Source organism: Stegodyphus dumicola, chromosome X1, assembly GCF_044657685.1.
Source record: "Stegodyphus dumicola isolate Sdum_Otavi_A_Nest chromosome X1, ASM4465768v1".
Taxonomy (NCBI): domain Eukaryota; kingdom Metazoa; phylum Arthropoda; class Arachnida; order Araneae; family Eresidae; genus Stegodyphus; species Stegodyphus dumicola.
Window position 1 is genome coordinate 191265752 of NC_140780.1, and position 20053 is coordinate 191285804.

General features: G+C 32.6%; 1 long non-coding RNA gene across 4 annotated transcripts in view; it reads left to right on the top strand.

Annotated features, from left to right (window-relative positions):
- Positions 1-17079: 17079 nt before the first annotated feature.
- LOC118198199 (uncharacterized) overlaps positions 17080-20053 on the top strand; it is a 43028-nt gene continuing 40054 nt past the window's right edge. For 2 of the 4 annotated variants that reach the window (XR_015038493.1, XR_015038495.1), the window contains exon 1: positions 17259-17394. This is a non-coding gene — a long non-coding RNA (uncharacterized LOC118198199). The other 2 variants (XR_015038496.1, XR_015038494.1) reach the window with 2 other exon arrangements.

The window sequence follows — 20053 nt, forward strand, 5'->3', positions numbered from 1 at the left end:
GTTGTTTGTGCATATATACACCTAAACATATACAGGGTGGGCGGAAAGTAACTCCATATTTTGAATTTGGAATAGCTATTGACGTTATGTATAGATTGTAATGAAAGTTATCTTGTTTTGTAGACTGTAGCGTGGCATTATTTGTAATATTCCTTCCTTTTCCCTGTGTGTAATATTTTTTCCCTTTTCGGTTCTTTTCAGAGATTGTCTAATTGGTAAACTTGTCTTTGCATACAAAACAGCATGTTTCTCATGTTCACCCCTCCACCACCGTTGAACCTACTTTACAGATTGCCATACCTCATACCGTGCTACAATTTTCGGTCTGTCCTGAATACCTAATCGTTGTGACATCTCTCATTCAGAGGCTCTTAAAGAAACGAAAAAGAAGGAAATATTAGACATATGAAGAAGGAAAAAAATATTACAAATAATGCCACGCTACTGTCTACAAAACAATGTAACTTTCATTGCAATCTACACATAACATCAATAGCTATTCTAAATTCAATATAGGGAGTTACTTTCCGCCCACCCTGTATATGTTTAGGTGTATATATGCACAAACAACACACACACACGCATGTACAGAATACATGTGTGATAAAAAAGTGAAAAACACTTAGCAGTGTTACCGTAGAATACTGAAATGCCGATCCACAATTAATTAGAAATTTGACAATCGAGACAATTCCTTTTTTTATTTAAATTCATATTTATAGTCACAGTTCACTTGGTACTCTAATCGTGCCTATTTGCAGAACATTTACATCTTTGAATACAATAGCGACAGGAGCAGAACGAAATAACGTCTAAGCAGTAATCGAGTTACAAGCGAAATAAGCATTAATCCCTGTTTCAAATGAAGTTTCGAATAAAAAATTAATTGCTTTATAATATTTTGAAATTTCATGTGATTTTGTAATGTAATTAATAGATGTATTTCAAATTTTTATATTTGAAAACTTTTAAAACCCTTCTGTAAACAGAGATAATTATGAAGTTCATTTATTTTCTTATTTTATATTCACAAAACTGTATGGTTTATATTATTATTGTAAGGCAGTGTGAAACTTTATATATCTTTTATTTTATGTATATATATGTGTGTGTGTGTGTTTGTGCATGTGATAAAAAGTGAAAAAGAGGTAGCAGTGTTAGCGTAGAATACTGAAATGCCGATCTACAATGAATGAGCAATTTGAAGTCGAGGCAATTCCTTTTTTTGGTGAGGAATTTAAAAATTTATGTTGGGGAATTTTTTTTTTTTTTTTTTTTTTTTTCAGTTTGCGCCAAGAATTATTCACTTGGCGGAATTCTTAATTTATAGTAACATACTTAATTTTCTTTTTTTTTTTTTTTTTTCATTGATGCACGAGAGGAAAAAATGTCCTCTTTCAAAAAATTTAACAAAATTTACATATAAATAACTTAAAGATAACATTTATATTAAGAGCATGAATAAAAATTTTGAAAAATTGGTTAATTAGATTTATGTTTAATTATTTTTTGGATTCTTATTATTTTAACTTTACAAATATAAACATCACAAACAAACAAAATCACAGATTCTAATTGCACAAAAGTTCCGTTATAATTAATGCAATCATTGCGATGGATATACTGATACATTTAAAAAAAATATTTGGCATAAAATTGCTTAATTTAATTTTTAAAACACCGCTTTAAAAATATTCAACCTATTTCCTGTTTTTCATACTATTTTTGATTATTTCGTAAATTTTTTAATTGCGTTTTCTTGTGTTCTTGCTTTTTACTTTATTATATTGCACTTTTGCCTAATATGCACTATATATATTAACCTCTCCTTTTCTTATAAATCTATTTTAAAATTTGCAGCTCAACGCGCAGTTTTTGACCAACTAGGTCTCACTTTTTTATGATTTACTACTTTCTATTTTAATATTTTTTTAATATTGATTTTTAAAAAATATTAAATAATTGTAATTTTTCCTTATATTTATTATACGTGATTTCTTCCTTACTACATGATGCAGTTTTGTATCAATAAAAATTAATCAACCATTTTGTATATAAATTTGTTTTGTCATTAGTGGGATCTTGATTATGCCGATCAGTTCCTGATGTAAGACAAGACGAACCGTAATCGACGAATCCAAATGCCATTTTTAAGTTGGATATCAGTTGTGATAAAGATAAACAGTGTCCTTATCCGGAATCTAACACGGAACCTTCGAGTAACTGTCCGGGTATACTAACAGCTACACCACTAAAACCTGGGAGGTACTACAATTTTTTTTTTTTTTTTTTTTTTTTTTTTTTTTGACTTAGCGAAGTTAACTTTTCATAGCATCTATAATAAGATTATTGTTTTGCCATTGATTTTAGATGCAAAATATTATTGTACTTACCTTTCTTTTTTGAAAGAAGTTATTCTTTTGAAGAAAAGGTTTTGAAGAAAAGGTTCAATAAACGTCAAAATAAATTTAAATTTTGCTAATATTTAAAATTTATATTCATGCTAATATTTAAAATTTATATTCATGCAGTAGCACGTGTGTTAAACTACATTACCTGTATTTTTAAAAATAGCAACAATATTCTTCACATCGCATTTGTATGTTTTATAAATACGTTACGCAGTCTTCGTCTTTCAAATTCCAGAACTAATTAGCTAAGTCTAGTCGAAAAATACCCAAGCCTTAAATAAAACCTTTGAAGATATGTCATTGTGTTGTGCCATAACCCTCTTTAATTATATAGCAGTTGTCTAATTCTACGCCTGCACTTAAGATTAAATACCGTTGAAAATTAGCCGAGCGATGCTAATTATTCCTTCTCGCAAGATTAATGAAACACATTCGCATTTTTATGACGAGCTTCTGTTGCTATGGTGACCGCCGATTGCCAGCAGTGTTTTTAGTGTCGCAAATTGTCTGCTTTGAGCAGTATTCTAAATACACAAATTTGCTGCCGTAATGTGGAGCCGGCCAAAGTGTTAGATGTTAAGATATTTTATTAAGATACCGAAAAAAGAAACTCAACGTTACGCTTTTCAGTGAACGAATCGAAAATAATTGATTATAAAACATAAAAATTCTCCTTATATTTTAAATAGATTGCTGAGTAGCTTGCACTTTATATTATTACATTTTCTACTGCCTGTCTCATTTTTAGCTATAAGTTTTATTTTGAAAGTGTTTTTAAGCAATCAAAAGCTTTATTTATTGGGTTTCACAAAGTGAATTGGGCATTATTACCGTTCCTAAACATAAAAGAATTAAATGATTAAAATACATATACACAAATTTACAATAACTTGAAATCTCAAAAGTTCCATTTACAGTCGAATATATCAAAAGTGGGTTCTAAATTATTTTTTTTTTCAAAAATTAGAATGTTTTAAAAGACTAAAAAATATCTTAAAATGAATTGTCTCAATGAACGAAAATACTTCATATCTTAAATAAAATCTTAATAAATATAAAAATTATAAAATCTTATCTTAATTTAAATTATAAAATCTTAATCTTAATAAATAAATCTTAATCAAGGCGGTTAGAATTGAAGGAGGGTAGGTTCAACTCAAAACCCTGAATCTTGAATGTTACTACTACTGCTGTGATTAGTACAAGGAACTCTATTATTGCAACTTTTTTTTTTTTTTTTTATTTTTGAAGTATGGGATCTTGTGTTGCATATGGATGCACAAACCGATTTTCTAAAAAGATTCCTGGGATTACTTTTCACTCGTAAGTATTGATAAATATGTTATATACTCGTAAGTAATTTGATAAATATGTTAAAAAATATCACAGTGTCATGTTATTTTCTTTCCAGATGGGAAAAAAAAGGACTTAATAATAATAAAATATGTTAAATGCATTTTAATGTTTCTGTTTATAGCTGTTATCTTCGTTCCTTAACATACAATGATATATGCTAGGTGGTGGTATATTTAATTATGGCAAAGCGCACTGGGGCTATCTGCCTAAGGGGAGGGATGCCTTCGTGGAGGACTTTCTAAGGGAAACTGGTTCGTATACACGTTACACATGGGGAACGAAACGAAAGCGCCCATGCAGCCAGCCCCTTCGCGGGATTCGAACCTCGGAACGAACTACCAGTGTTCAGCAACTTTACTGCTCGGCCGCTGGTGAGCCCCGATATATGCTAGGATTTAAACTATATAATTTGAACGTTTTAGATAATTCGTTTTATAATTTTTATGAATAGTAAGAAATCAATTGTTACAATTTTTATGAATTGTTAAGGTGTTAAATGAAGTAATACTTTTCTTTATGTATTAATTATTATTCATTTTAAAGTTTTGTGAGCTGTTATGAATGTCATTTGTGCATTTGATCAAGATAAACTGTTCTGTTGTTAAAAAATTAATTGCATAAATTTACAAATTTCTGGGCAGTACAGCAATAAAAGTAATTAAAATGTTTTCATACTTTATTCTTGTGAAAAGACGTATCCAAAAATTTATATTGGTATATTTCTGTAATTCAGCTTAATTCAAGGCAATTTCTTTGAGATTCATAAATATGAAACACGCATAAACTGAAATCATCAAATTCATATAAATCTGTTTTATTTTATTAATATTTATTTTCTTGTTGTTATAATGTTGTTGTTTTGAAAAGGATCTATTTAAAACTTGAACTATAATTAAATATAATTTATTTTCTATAAAAATCTTCAGATACCTTTGTAATCTATACCTTTGTAACCATAGGAACAGCTGTATTGCGATATTGTGTGTACTGTTGTAATTTTAATAAAAATGGGCATGACTTTTTTCGCTGTTGCATGTTTTATTAAATATCAGGCAAAGACATTTTCCCATTACACGTAGAAATTTTCTGATTAGGAAAGCATCAGAAATATAAGTTAGAATAGATTTTAAATAAGCTTTTAATTTTTTAATGGAATTTGAAGATGCATTGAGTTGAGCAAACATCTAAATCTACCATCTCTTAATTAGCTGCCGCTTTTGACATGTATCATGCAAATATATTTGCTGAACACTTCCCCCCTTAAAAACTTCTAAAAATTGATAAATTCATAAAAGTTAAAATGTGCTTTTTAAATGAAATTAAGAATTATTTAAATTTTTAAAGTATGCCAATAAATCCTTTAAAAAAAGGAAAAAGGAAATACTAATTGCATCAAGTACCAGTCTTCTGAAATCAGCTATTTCAACAACTGCTATAGCCAATTAAAAAAAAATGCGTGAATTTCTGTTTTAGTGTATTGCAACTTAAAGTTGAAGTATTAAGCATACTAAAATAAAATGACTTTCTTTCCTATCTCTTAAACATTTGTATACGAAATGATTCTTTAATAAATTATGATAATATTGTGAATAAATCAAAAATACCACTTCTTAAAGGAAAAACTGGAAAATTACACCCAACAGGTTCCTAATAAAACCTAAACAAATCCTTGAAATATGCAGAAACATCATTTTTAAAGGCTTTAATGTTATACACATGCATTTAGATTTCAAACTATTTCTTAATAATTTTCTGTACATAGGAAATTATGGATATCATCTTTAATACTTTAAAACAAAATGTACAAAAATTTAACAATAGCGAGGCACTTCATTATAAATTTAACATATTTTTACTGGAAAATATACGCATGGAAGAGCTTAGAAACAAGTACGTTTCACTGCCTTAAAACCGTGTTTTGATATTTCAAACATGGACGCCGCTTGTTAAGTAGGGTTTCTTTCCCCGATAGTGGAGGAAACTGCGAACCCTCCCTTCTTCTAACCTCTTTGAATAAAATTAGTATCTATCCGGTGCGAATTCATGAAACGATATTTTTACTGTTTAATAAAAATAAAATTGAATTTAAAAAAAAGGGGGAGAATTGCAGTTTTATGAGCGTAATTTTTTCAGCATTTGTTTTTAAGCTTAAAATGGTACAAACAAAAAAACATAAAATGACAAATAAATAGAAGAAATAAATTTTTAAAAAAATGCTGGGTCATTATTTGAATTTAACTAGTTATTTATAACTTTAGTTTTTACTGTAATTTCCCCTTTCTGTTTCCTCACCAGAATGAAAACTGAGACAGGGTATTTGAGTTTTTTTTTTTTAATTATGAGGCAGAGCGTGTTTCTGCCTCTAGACGCCACGTCACTTAAGTTCTGCCATATCTGATGAGTTTGTAATTACAGTACAACTCTAATTATCCGATCTCCGACTATCCGAATCGCTTTCAGAATTAAAGAAAAATATTAAGATGGAAACGTAGTGTTGGACAATCAACAATTTCAGAAGAAGATAAAAGAAGCAAACCTATATTTTTAAACTTTGTGTCACTGCTTTAAATCGAAGATGGAAGTTCTTTTAGAAAATCAATGAAGGCAGCAACAAACAAAAATTTAGAAGATTTTCAAGTGGTTTTTGCAGCAACGTTCTATGGCAAACAAAATTTCGGGTCCGATTATTTGTGAAAAAGCTTAGCTGATCATCCTGTAAAGCATGCAACGGCTGGCTAAGGAATTTTAAGTGCAGGCACGGTGTCCATCAAACAGCTTACTTTAACCGAGACGTTCAGCAAGCAATGACTTTCAGCGCTTGTAAGCACTGTACAGTACGCTATCTAACATGTAACTAAAAGTGTTGCCTTTTCATTTTAGTTAATTAAAATCTCTTTTCCTTTAAAAATAGTGTTTTTCTCCTATTTTCAACATACAGTACATAAAATAGTTAACAAAAGTGTACGTAGATCCTTTCTTCGGGAAAAAAAATCCAATTATCCGAATTTTTGATTATCCGAAGAGGGTGTAGTCCCAACTGATTCGGATAATTGGAATCCTACTGTTCTTAAACAAAGACTGGGTAGAGGTTGCCCCCAAGGTTCCTCCCTGGGGCTAACATTCTAGAATATTGTGGCTGACACTGTTTATCAGCCCTTTAAGGACTTTAAGGCTTGTAAGGGCCCTTACAAGCCTTCGCTGATGATTTATTAGCAGGCGCTGGAAGGAAGGACGTACAGGCAAAAAACGCAATACTTCCTGGATACTTTTACAAAGCGGGCAAACAACCACAAGCTCTTGATTTGTCTTTCCAAAGTAAAACTGTTGCAAATAGGTAAAAATTGCAAGTTGAAAAGAAATCACATAATTTAGATCTGCGGGACCTCGATAAAAAGCGTGTCTAACGTTACCTACTTAGGTTAAATAATCAGATAGACATTTTTGGACCTCTCATCTTAATGTAGTTAAACAGAAAGGCAGTCTATGGAAAAGATATAACTATACATATGACAAAACAACTCCTTACCACACAAAGACTGCAAATGTTGCTAATTTTTAGAGATTACAGAACTTTAATTGCTTAATTTAACCTTTCAAGTCCTGGTGGGTGTGCCGCCTGTGATCTAGTGGCAGAAAAAGAGGCAAACATAATACTGGCCTTAAAAAATACCGAACTGACATTGAACTTTGGAAAGAGATAATAGTTCACTCGGACTACGAACCCCACAAACAATAGTTTTGTGCCACCTCACAAATGCAGATCTAACGGATGCTGTCAGCATGAACTATGCTGCTCCAAAATGGAGCAGAATTTCAGCGTATACTGAATGCTCGAAAACAGGAACTCATACCGGACATGCTTTTTGCGTCGTAAAAGAAGGTACATTCATAAATTTTTGCACGAGGCATTTAAATGATTACAACACAGTGTTTCAGGCTGAAGTAGCACCTTTGCGATATTGCAGTATGTACCATGCATATCACTAGCAAATTGAACAGCACTTCAATTTTCAATGACTCAGCGTCCAGCCTAGAAACTATTAAAGGCGAAAAGAGCGAAAAATATCCAAATTCACATTATCAAGAATACCTCTGCTTTTACTCCTGCCAGTTATACGTTCGCGGCTGATATGGGTCCCGACTCATGTAAGTATAGCAGGAAACGAAGAAGCAGATAAGCTAGACAAATCCGGTAGCTAACAACTTTTAGCACATTTTGGAAAAGGTTCGTTTCTTATTTGAAAGAAGGGAGAAACTGAACAGTGCGGCAAGATCGCTGGATCAACTCATCAATGGGAAGAACTCACAAGTTCTTTTTAAAAATCAGCTATGTATTTTTTCCGAAATTAGCCCAATAAATTTTTCACGCAGAACTTCACAGGCCACGGGCCTTTACCAAAATATCTGAAGCGTTTACAGCTGGGCACAGTGCGAAAAGGTATGCGATCCTGATCGCTGCCTCTTCAACTATAGTAGCACAGCCGACTGCCACTTACGGATCCCAAGCGCTCAATACTGACCACAGTGAGCATATGAACTCAAAGCTACCCCTGTAAAAAGAAAATTCAGAAGTGTAATTAGCTATCATGATGCCCAGTATGCCACTACTAGTAGCCAGCCGTAGTAAATAAATATTGCCTTCGTTTAAGCAGTTTCCTAAAACAATGATTAATATAACATGTATTTAATTAAGGCGTCTTTATGATTTTTTTTCGTAGATAATCCAGTTTATATAACAGCCAGTATATTCAGTATTTTGGCAACATGCTTAAATTATACAAAATTGAGACTTTTTGTTTATTGTTTATATAAATAATCCAGTTTTATTTTTAATCAGGACATTATTTTTGTTGATGCAATATTTAAAAGAATATGTTACAACAACTGTGCTTAATTATTTGATATATAAGATAGAAGTATATGCCACATCTTGAAATATACCTAGTACTGCTCTTGCAAGCTATAATAACAGTATCTATACTAGAAGCATAAAATCGATAATTATTTGTCTGCATGCGATTATGGTAATAAAAGAACTGTGTAACTGAACTTTCTATGTAGCTTAACTGTATCTATAGCCATGTATCTTAAATGGGCCTTGTTTGCCAACGAAAATTGTTTTTAACTTTGAATTTCCAGATATGCCGTCTGGGCTGCTGGTCCTACTCGAAACACGGCTTGGCTGCTATAGTGGATTGCATCTACAAAAGTGATATTACGCTGTTAGACTTTTCTTGAAAAATTTAAGATCAGTGGGCATCCCGGTGGTGTTTACGTCACTAATCATTTTCCCGTCTGTGCAACACCATATACGTAAAACAATTAAAAGATATCAGTTTTATTGGAACTTTAATAATTATGTACGATATTCTCCTCCAAATGAATGTCGGAAATAAAACTAGTCACTCGTTAAAGACAGACTAAATTAAATTTACACAAATTCTAAAAATGTGTTATTCTTCTCGGAAAATTGTAGTAAAAGAGGTTTCAATCAGTCGGTTAGCAGTAACAAATATACACAGAGAGCCTGAAATATGGAGATATATTTAAATCACGAAAGAGAATAAGTTGCATAAATATAGATTTGATGGAGAAGCTCTTGAAGAGCGTATAGAAAATAAAAAAGTTTTCTAGTACAATTTTTAATATCTAGTGGATACTAATATTTTTAAAAAGCTTTTAATAATTAAACAATTTTATAGACACGTAGAATTTTTGGAAGATTAAAAAATGTACTAAAAAGCAGGGTTTTAAAACATTGTGTTGGTTTTCAGCTAAAATTGACACTCAATTAGCAAATTAGGTACTGATGAAAACTTATTGCTAGAAGAGCTTTTGAGTTTTCAAAATTTCTTTCCCAAAGAAGATAATGTAGGCTTTGTCCAGGAATTAAAGTTAATTAAATTTCAAAAACTGTGTTCCAACGCATGGAAATTATTGAGCCTGTTATTAATTACACCATGGCATAGTTAGTAATAGATGTATACATGTAACTGTAGTGAGTGTTGGCCGCTCAGACGGAATATGGTTAGTGTCCTGACTGCCATACCGCAGGCCCCAGGCTCAAATTCCGGAAAAGGCATGGATGTTTGTAAGCGTGTATTGTCTGTGTGATAACAGAGCACTCAACACGACATGCCGAAATCTCTCTAGAGGTTGATGGTAGGGGCAGGAGACCTTTGAGTACATTTGATGCATTGAATGTGCTTAGTATAACTTCATGTAAAGTAAAAGAAATATACATATTTCAACAGATGGTGATATTAATTTTCCAAAGAAATGATTTAAACTCAGGAAACTTTCTTGCAATAATTATTTTTTAATGTTAAAATGTGGGACATTAAAGCTTCATAGAGCTTCATAAAGATGTTAAACGTAAGCTTAAAAGCGTTCTTAGTTTTTCACGAAGCGGGAGAATACAGTGAATCAAGTTAAAAGGAAAAATTCCTAATGTCCGCAAAAGTAGAAAACGTTTAGCTATAAGAAATTAGTAACGAAAGAAATGCAATCATTTGGTATTTAGTGCAGTTTTGTGAACGTTTATACAACACATATAGATAGCACTTATTCTGCAATGTAACGAGCATTAATCAAACGGATTTCCTTCTCAAGTTTATGGCAAAAAACAATCAGCAATTACACAGTGATCAACACTGTTTCTTTAGCCCTAGGTCAGAGACGTATTATGACTACTGAGGGCTAAGCTCAAAATTGTTTCAAAAACAATGCACAATTTCTTTATTTTCTTAGGGGAAAATAGAGTTCCGAGAAATTATAGAAGGATTTTGGGACCCCCTAAAAGATGGGCCAAATCTTTGTGGGCCTATGTAGTAATCAGGCACCTGACAATAATAGTTATTAAAATATGCGTTGCTGCATTTAATTACAGAAATAGAAGTTTCCTCCATCTGGCTCGACTTCATATCCAGCATGAAGAAGATTCCGCAGATTCGGGAACGGTGTCTCACAAAAGCACATTAAAACGCTGGTCCTAAGCATTCTCAAACCAGGCTTGGAGAGACTGATCTTCTCAATATATAAATATAAGTGACGGTACTGGAACCTACCAGTGATTCGCCGCTTCCCGCTGGTGAGACTCTTAATTAGGATTCCGATTCCTGGTAGAATGTCATCAAGGCTGAGACTGCCAGAGGAGAGATCTCAACCAGTATAATAATCGGGAGGAGGCATTCTGCAAAGCACATTCTGTATGAAATGTTATCTCCGTTTTAACTACGCCATGCTTGAGGGGATATTATGCAGATGAACGTTTTCAGAGCGTTGCGCTTTAAAATATATTTTATTTACTATTAAATTGTCAGAAAAATAATAAATAAAGATTTTTTTTGAACATAGAAATCTTGAAATAATTATCAAACTTTTAATTGATCTGGCATTGCATTATAATAGAAAAGCAAAATTTGGTTATGCACGGGTGAATGCTTTTGTCAGTGCGGCATTGAAGAAGCTGATAAGCAGAGACTTCTAATATTCAAATGTTTTTCCTTGGTGGACCCGGTTCAGGTAAAAATGGATCATTTTGTAGTACCAAACTGAATGCAGGATTTTGACCTATACTTGTTCCCACTTACCAGAGTTCTAAAGCTGCATATTTTGCGCACCGTAATATCCCGTTTCTTCTGTTTCGTTAAATGTAGCCTCTCATAACGAAATGTTATTATTTATTTTTATTTTGTTCCATAGTTAAAAAGTGAAACGATATATTAGATACTGAAGGGAGATTTAAGTGGATCAAGCTAAATTTCAAGGATACTTATTAAAATTTAAACCTGACAAGAAAGGAAACTAAAGCAAAATGCTGACTGAGTTCTGAATTACGAAAAAACTTCCATCTTGTGCAATTCCTGATCTACTTAGACATTACAAATCTGTCGTACGCCCGAAGTAATTTTTACAGTTGTGAAATATTTCCATTTCCTATTGGGTGTTCTAGTTGTAAGGTAGCATGAGGGTTCTGATATTCACTCCCAAACTTTCTTCGATGCCTCGTTTAATAGACATTATCAGAATAATTATGAAAGAAGTTTGCAGAGTCATTAGGTTATTTCGAAGTAGGAGACGTGAAAAATGTGCAATGCCCTCGCCGGGACTCGGACCACGGACCTCTCGAATTCGCGTCGAGCGTGCTGACCCCACTACCACGAAGGCATGCTAAGAAGGCGGAAGAAATACCTTATAAGTTTACAGATTCTAATAAAATGATCTCATTCTCACATGTATCAATATAAATTGTTGTTTATTTCTCTGAATACTAGGGGATTTCGTAAAGAATAAAACAAGGAAAATAAAGAATGTGTTTATGACGTGGAGGTTCTTTATATTAATTTTACAGTGTAAAGAATTAGCCAATTGATTAGATGAACAAATTACGCCATACCATAAACAGAAGTTCCGAAGTAAAATTATTTCATTGTCTAAATGAAATAAAAAAAAGGAACTGCATGGAAGTTTTTAAGAGGGCACTTTATATGATTCAATAAACAGTTCTTTTTAAATGTAAGAAGATTTTTAAGTTTAATTAAAAAACTGTTTTGTGTTTCAAGAATTCGAAAAAATTATGTATTTAGCTTACATATTTAATATGCTTTCACGGACTAGGCAACAAAGCAACACGCATTAATTAGCTTGCATATATAGAAATGCAGACCTTAGCAGAAATCATGCAATGCGTTAATTTTTGAGGAAATATGATTCAATGTTTTATCTAACTTCATTGAACATCATAAAATTTTCGAAATATTTCCATATTAAACTTGTTTTCGCTTGGATTCGTAATCAGTAAAAGTAGTTAATTTTCCATTTGTTGTAAATTAACAAACGGTCTTTCATTGCATCACTGCGTCAAAATAACTTTTGTTCGGTAGTTGGCAGAAAATGAAGGGGAGGGATAAGGTTTGTTCTGCGTTTAGGTAAAGCTAGGCCAACAGCATTTCCAATCATCATAAAGAAAGTTAAGGAAATATTTAATGACATAAACATTATGAGGTCACCATTATTCTTCAGTACAGAATTCGTATTGATATTTTTGCATACTTAGATATCCTATGTGACTAAATATGTACTTTCAATATTCTTCCCTTGAAATTTTCTTTAAAAACATTTTGATCTTTTTATACTTATCATAAAACTTCTCACATTCCAGAATACACTTTCGCATCACAATTCAGATAACTCTCATTTTCTCAGTGCTTAAGCCAGATTTCTCCTATGGCCAAGATTATTAATACAGGATATATTCCTTCAACAATTGCCGCATTTCGTACGGAGATAAAATTGCACGGAGAGAACATTTTGGTGTAGCACCAGGGTGCCTGGGTCCAAGATCATACCGCACATCGAAGAATAGTATTGTTTACGAATGGTACAGGAAAATAACTTGAACAGCTTACACATAATAAATTGAAGTAATGTATATACAAATATATTTACATGACATACGTAATTTTTTTAAATAATTTTTGGGACTTAAGAGAGGCCGAAGGTGTTCGATAATTAAATAAATAATAAAGTAGGTTGCGCAAAGATCTCGGGTGTTGTGAAAAGCTATCTGGAAAGCTACGAAATTAGCCGTCGAGCTGGTGATAACCTGTGAAGTGATATACATAAGTGGGAACCCAGAGGTGCGATATGAAAATTAATAAAGATAATAGTGATATGCATGATATAAATACCAAAAAAAATATATGAGTGAAGATAATACACAAATACAAAGTACATGTCAATTAAGGCATGCAGGTACATTAATCTGGTAAGTTGCCAAGTATGGCCATTGGACTTTTACTATACGAAGGGTGATTTACATCATGATCATGTACCCTGATGGCAGGATTATTGATTCGTTTCTGATCATTAAAGAATTTGCGAGCAGTGCGGCAATAGAATGACAAGCTGCTCTATGCATAATTCCTCATGCAATTTCAGATTCCTCACGTTCCACAGAGAATCAGTAATCTGCCGCAGTACACAATTCTGGGCAGTTTGTAGCTTTTTTCTGGCAGATTTGCATGAATACGCCCTAACCGGGCAGGCATAACAAAGTATGGAACGCGACATGGATTTATAAATAAGTAACTTGTTGTCTATAGGAAGTACACTGTTTCGAGCAATTAAGGGGAAGAGTGAGCGTTTATCTACTCGAAACTTGTTCATGATAGATGCAATGCGGGCAGAGTCGTAGCTAGGGTTTTCAGCGCCCAGGGACAACTGAAGATTTCGCGCCCCCTACTGCTTGCCAAGGATGGAAAACATTTAATTCTAAAATGTCGTAACATCAGTTTGGCGCCCCTTGGATTCTGCGCCCGGGGACAGATGCCTCCCCTTGCCCCCCTCTAGCTACGCCCCTGAATACGGGGTCACCATGAAAGAGGTTTACTGACGATCACCCCCAGATAAAAGACTTGCTTGGCCCAGTGAATAGATACTCCATATAGCTGAAGGTTCTTTCTGAACTTCTTTTTCTTCGTGAAAAGTATAACTTGTGTCTTCTCGGCATTTATTTTAATTTTCCACTCGGTCAGCCAAGTCTCAAGTGTATGTATGTAATCTTGTAAGCGTCGTATAGCTGGCCAAACAAATGCACTGAGAGAGGATCGCAGTGTCATCAGCATACATTGCCTGTGTCGTGTTGGGTGTAGTGGGAATGTCGTTCACGTATATATTGAAAAGTGTAGGCCCAAGAAGGGATCCCTGGGGGACCCCAGCCTGGATGGGCCTGCGAGTGGAGAGTATTCCTGTTACTTGAACGACAAAGTGTGTACCGGTCAGATAGGATTTAATTATGTTAGGGATATATCCTGGGAAACTCAGGTTGTGTAACTTGAATATGCGGGCATCCAGACAACCACGATCAAAAGCCTTGGCAATGTCCGGGAACAGGCGTCCAATAACCATTTTTCGTTGTAGTCCCTCACTGATCATTTCAACAACTCTGTAAAGTTAGTTAGTCGTAGAGCCGCATTTCGTGGATTTCTGGATAGAATCTTGAAAATACAAGCGTCTTTCCCTCGTATTAAAAAATTATGTATTTGTATATCAGCTAGAGAAACGTTCTTTTTACGCTACGCATTCAACTGTTTCAAAACTTCATAACAGTATTCATACTGCCGATAACTATACTCATCGAACAGTCAAATACATAGTTATTCTGGCATTCATGATATTGATACACAGTTACAGAATATGAACGGTACGTACGTATTATCCTGTCGACCTTAGATTCTGGCTACTATCGAACATGAAAGCTGGCAAAGTTCTGACCATAGTTGCGCCAATCTTTCCAGCAGAATTCTGAAAGAAACCACGCCTCTTTATCTAATAACAAATCAGTATTCGACCCGCTTCTTATAAAGGCTGTCGTAGATTTCTACTATTTTGTTAGGTCCTCCGATTTAACGAGAAACTCTGTTTAGAACTCTGGGCGTACAAATTTCCTGTCCATAATTCTTCCAATCTATTACTGTTTTGTTGACCATATTCAGCTGACCGGATAATGTCCAAGCACGTCTTTTGATGGTAAGATCCCGTAACTTTGAAAATAATATATTTCCTTTTATTCTATATAAGGGGGGTTCCCAAATTTTGAGCAAGCATTTTTTCAAAATTGAAGGAAAAAATATAGCAATAACAGTTAATTAGTATCTTTGTGGATAAAAACAAAACGTGGCTTATCCAGAATCAATTGGGATTGCATGAAGCGAAAGCTTAGATGTTAGAAGCGTGTTGTTATATCAAGTTTATCCACAACTGGCGCTAATTCGTGCTGCTTAGTGGACAGTTCCACGGTCGACGGAATAATACTTAAGTACTATATGAAGAACATTGTACAAAAGACGAATAACAGCATATATAAATATACTTTTAAAGAAAACATATAAACCGACAGACAGAAAGACAAAGTAGAGAGATGTCCCAGCATAGGTAAAGCTGTTATTAATTAAGGATACAGCTACTACGAAGGGGGTACAGCTACGCTCTGAGATAACTGTGTAATAAGTTCCTTTCCCCAAAATTGTGTCGATTTAAGCGAAAAATGTGTCCGCGAACGAGGCTATTCAGTATTTTAAAATGGAAAGTAGACATTCAAAGATTGGCAACATAATGGTATTGAAACGTAAACACGGGTTATACCAAGGAGGTTAGAATAGAAGGAGGGAGGGTTCGCAGTTTCCTCCACTATCGGGGAATGAAACTCCGCCGAACAAGCGGCGTCCGTGTTTGTGACTTCAAAACATTGCATTACGGCAGTGACATGTACGTGTTTCTAAGCTGTTCCGTGCATTTATTTTCCAGTAAAGATATGTTAAATTTATAATGAAATCCCTCGCTATTGTTGAATTTTTGTTTTAAAGTAATAAAGATGATATCCATAATTTACTATGTACAGCAAATTATTAAGAAATAGTTCGAAATCTAAATGCATGCGCATAACATTAAAGCCTTTAAAAAATGATGTTTCTGCATATTTCACGAATTTGCTTAGGTTAGAAAATAAATCTTAATAAAATAAAACAGATTTATGTGAATTCATTGATTTCAGTTTATGCGCATTTCATATTTATTAATCTCAAAGAAACTGCCTTTAATTAAGATGAATTACAGAAATACACCTATATAAGTTTTTGGATACATCTTTCCACATGTTCAATTGTGTAAAAATTTTACTTAATTTTATCACTACACTGCGCAGAAATTTGTAAGTTTATACAAAAAATTTTTAACAACAGAACAGTTTATCTTAACTTAAAAAAATGAATAATAATTAATATATAAAGAAAAGCATTGCTTTATTTAACACCTTTACAATTAATAAAAATAGTAACAACTGATTTCTTACTTTTCATGAAAGTTATAAAACGAATTTACTAAAACGTTCAAATTATACAATTTAAATCCTACCATATAGCATATAGTGTCTTAAGGAACGAAGATACCAGCTATAAACAGAAACATTAAAATGTATTTAATATATTTTGATTATAGTTATATTAAATAATTTTGATTATAGTTATATTAAATAACCTATTTTAAGTCCTTTTTTTTCACATCTGGAAAGAAAACTACATAACATTGTGATATTTTTGACATAGTTGTCATATTACATAAAAAAAGAAAATTAATACTTACGTGTGAAAAATAATGCCCGGAATATTTTTCGAGAATCTATTTGTGCATTAATATGCAATACAAGCTGACATGCTTCAAAAAGAAAAGAAAAAAATGTTGCAATGACAGACTTCCTTGCACAAGTCATGGTGATAACAGGAAGATGGCCGCCAAGCTTCACCGTTTGAGTTGAACCTTCCCTCCTTCTATTCTAACCTCCTTGGGTTATACGCTGTGTTAGGTTCATTTAAGAGCCGGCGAGTTTAATTTTCTTTCTCGGAGTTAGACGAAATTTGGATTTGTTATGTAAGCACATAATTATAAAACGTATTGCGATTTTTGCATTAAAAACTTTTATACATTTCACAAAAACTAGATGTCGAACTGAAGTGTAAAAAATTGTTTACAACAAGACCGTCATATGTAGCTGTTTTTGTTTGAATTTCAGTATTCTTGTTCGTTATCTTTTTGAGTTCTGATGAGAAATGATTAATTGATTATTTTGGTTCGTAGTGATTATAACTTTGGAATATTGTATTAAACTTAACCATTTCTGTCATTGTACTAAGACTAAGGAAAAACGATATGGAAGATAACTAGGAGACATATAAATTAATTTTCTTGCATGCATTGTGCATTTTTAACGTAATATTTTAATTGATAAATTTTCGTTTTTTGAATTCTTACGAATTTTCATGTTTTTGCAGGTAGTTTACTGAAGAGTTGATAAGCAGCTTAAACACCGCCTCGATGTTAAGTGATATTTTATCTGCAAGCATAAAAATTATAAACTAAGTGAAGGTCATTATTAGAGTTGAATGTTCGTACATGGCCCCCAAAAAAATAAAAGAACGATTTGACTACCAAAATTTGAGTATTAAATTTGTCTAGGTCTAAGTTGTATCTAAATTATTATGCATATTACATACCTTGATTTAACTGTTTTAATGTAATGACTAATTCTAAGAACAACTGTAAAAGATCTGTATCTTTTTAGCTTAGCTATTGTGTATGTTAGCTTTTAGTACTGCAAAAGTGATAGCGAAAGTAATATATCAAAGTTAAACTGTCTCTTACTTAAATTCAATACAGACCATTGTTACCTTCAGTATTTTTTTAATCTTTGTAAAAGTATATAAGTTATTTCATAATTTTTATCAGGTTTTATAGCATTAAAAAGGGTGTGTCTTAAATAGTAGCATTAAGGTTAGGTTATTTAAGTATGGAAAAGCACACAAAGGTTATTTTCTAAGGAAAGGGATGCCTGGCTGATCTTTGGAATATGGTAACTGGTAGTTTGCCGACATTTTGGAGGCGATAAAGGTTACTACCTAGGACTTTGGTAATAATGTGAGAAGTACTTAGTTCCGATTACGCATTATTTTGTGTGAGGGAAATGAGAGATCATGAGCTATGTCATGTGACATTGATGGACAAATTACAGTTCTTTAATCGGAAAAGGGGGGGAATTTGGAAAACTGTAGTACTATATTATTTTGTATTAAGCTTCATTGTGTGTTGTGTGAAATAGTGGAAGTGTGCGTGCCACGTAATGAAGATTCGGTAAGTTAGTATTTTTAATCATTTGAGGATATTATTTTTATGCATTGTTCTAAATGTAAGGAGTAAATAAATTAATATGATATTATTGGAAAATTGTTATTAGCAATGATTTAGTTTAAAGTAATTAGGATTGTAATCTAATTTTTATTAATTTAATGTATGTGCTTATTTATATTTTAAGTAGTGTTTTTTAATTTAATTATATTTTAATTTAATGATCGTGATTTTGTGAGTTATATGTTTGTAGTATTTTGGAATACGTTTGAGTAGAATACGTTGAGTATTTTCATGCATTTTCGTGAAATTTTTCTAATTTATGAGAAAAAAGCAGTGTACATGGATATAGTGAAGAGTGTGCGCAATGCCATTTTTGTGCAATTCTGGTATTTTTTTTAAGTAAACATAAGTCAACGTGTACATGGTTTAGTGATATTTTGATTAAATGATAGTTATTTTGTGAATTTTATGTTTGTAGGAATTTGGTATACGTTTCAGTTGAAGTAAACGTGTATGGAAATAATTTAAATATTTGACACTAAGTATTTGTAATGTTTGCGGTATGAATTCGTTGGTGACGTTTATAATATAATAGATAATTTAGAGGTAAAAGTTTTTGGATATTTTATTTATTTTATACGTGGAAATGTTCATCCTTGGAAAGGGTATATACTTTTTCGCGATCAGGTAATTTCATATATGTGCTTTTTACCAAGTTTAAAGATTCACAGAATTTTTTTGCATTTTTGTGCAAATTTTTTTAATTTATGAGAAAATAGCAGTGTAGATGGATAAAGTTAAGAGTGTGTGCAATGCCATTTTTGTGCAATTCTGGGAGGTTTTTTTTAAGTAAAAATAAGTTGACGTGTAAATGGTTTATGTGTATGTGCTATTCTGAAAAACGCGCAAGGAGTTTGCAATTGTGAACTTTTTCCCAATTTTGCAGTTAATATTTGTCATGATTAAGCAGTTTTGTTACATAAAATTTCTAGCATAAATGTAATTCGGCTAGTAGATTGTTGGAAAAAGTGTTCAGTAAATAAAAGGAAAAGAAACATCAAAAAAGTCTTTACTTCGTGAAGACAAAATGGCGGCGGAAAAAAAAAATAGAGGGTTGCTGTAGTAGAGTTGGTCACCAAATTTTTGCCAAAAAATCGCCAAGTTACCATAATCCAAAGATCAACCGGATGCCTTCCTGTAGGATATTCCAAGAGAGATGGCTCATATTCATATCTTGCATGGGGAAAACCTATTATGTAGCCCACTTCTTTATTTGGATTTGAACTACCAGCATTCAACAATCTTAACTGCTCGGCTGCTATTGGGGCCAGTAAATTTAGAAATGAGGTTTGATAAGTATTATGGTAGATATTAATGCCATTTGATAACATTTTTTAAATAACAGTTTTAATTGTAATTCATCAGGAGCTAAAGTGGATTTGATTGTTGTAGAAGGTGTCATTCTGTTTGTTAATTACTATTGGTTTGTTAATTACTGTTATGGAATAAAAATTATTTTTTTTAGGTTGCTTTTAAAAGACTTCGCTTCCAAAGAAAATAAATAGGAATACTTTGTCCGATAAATTACCTGTGTACCAGTCTTT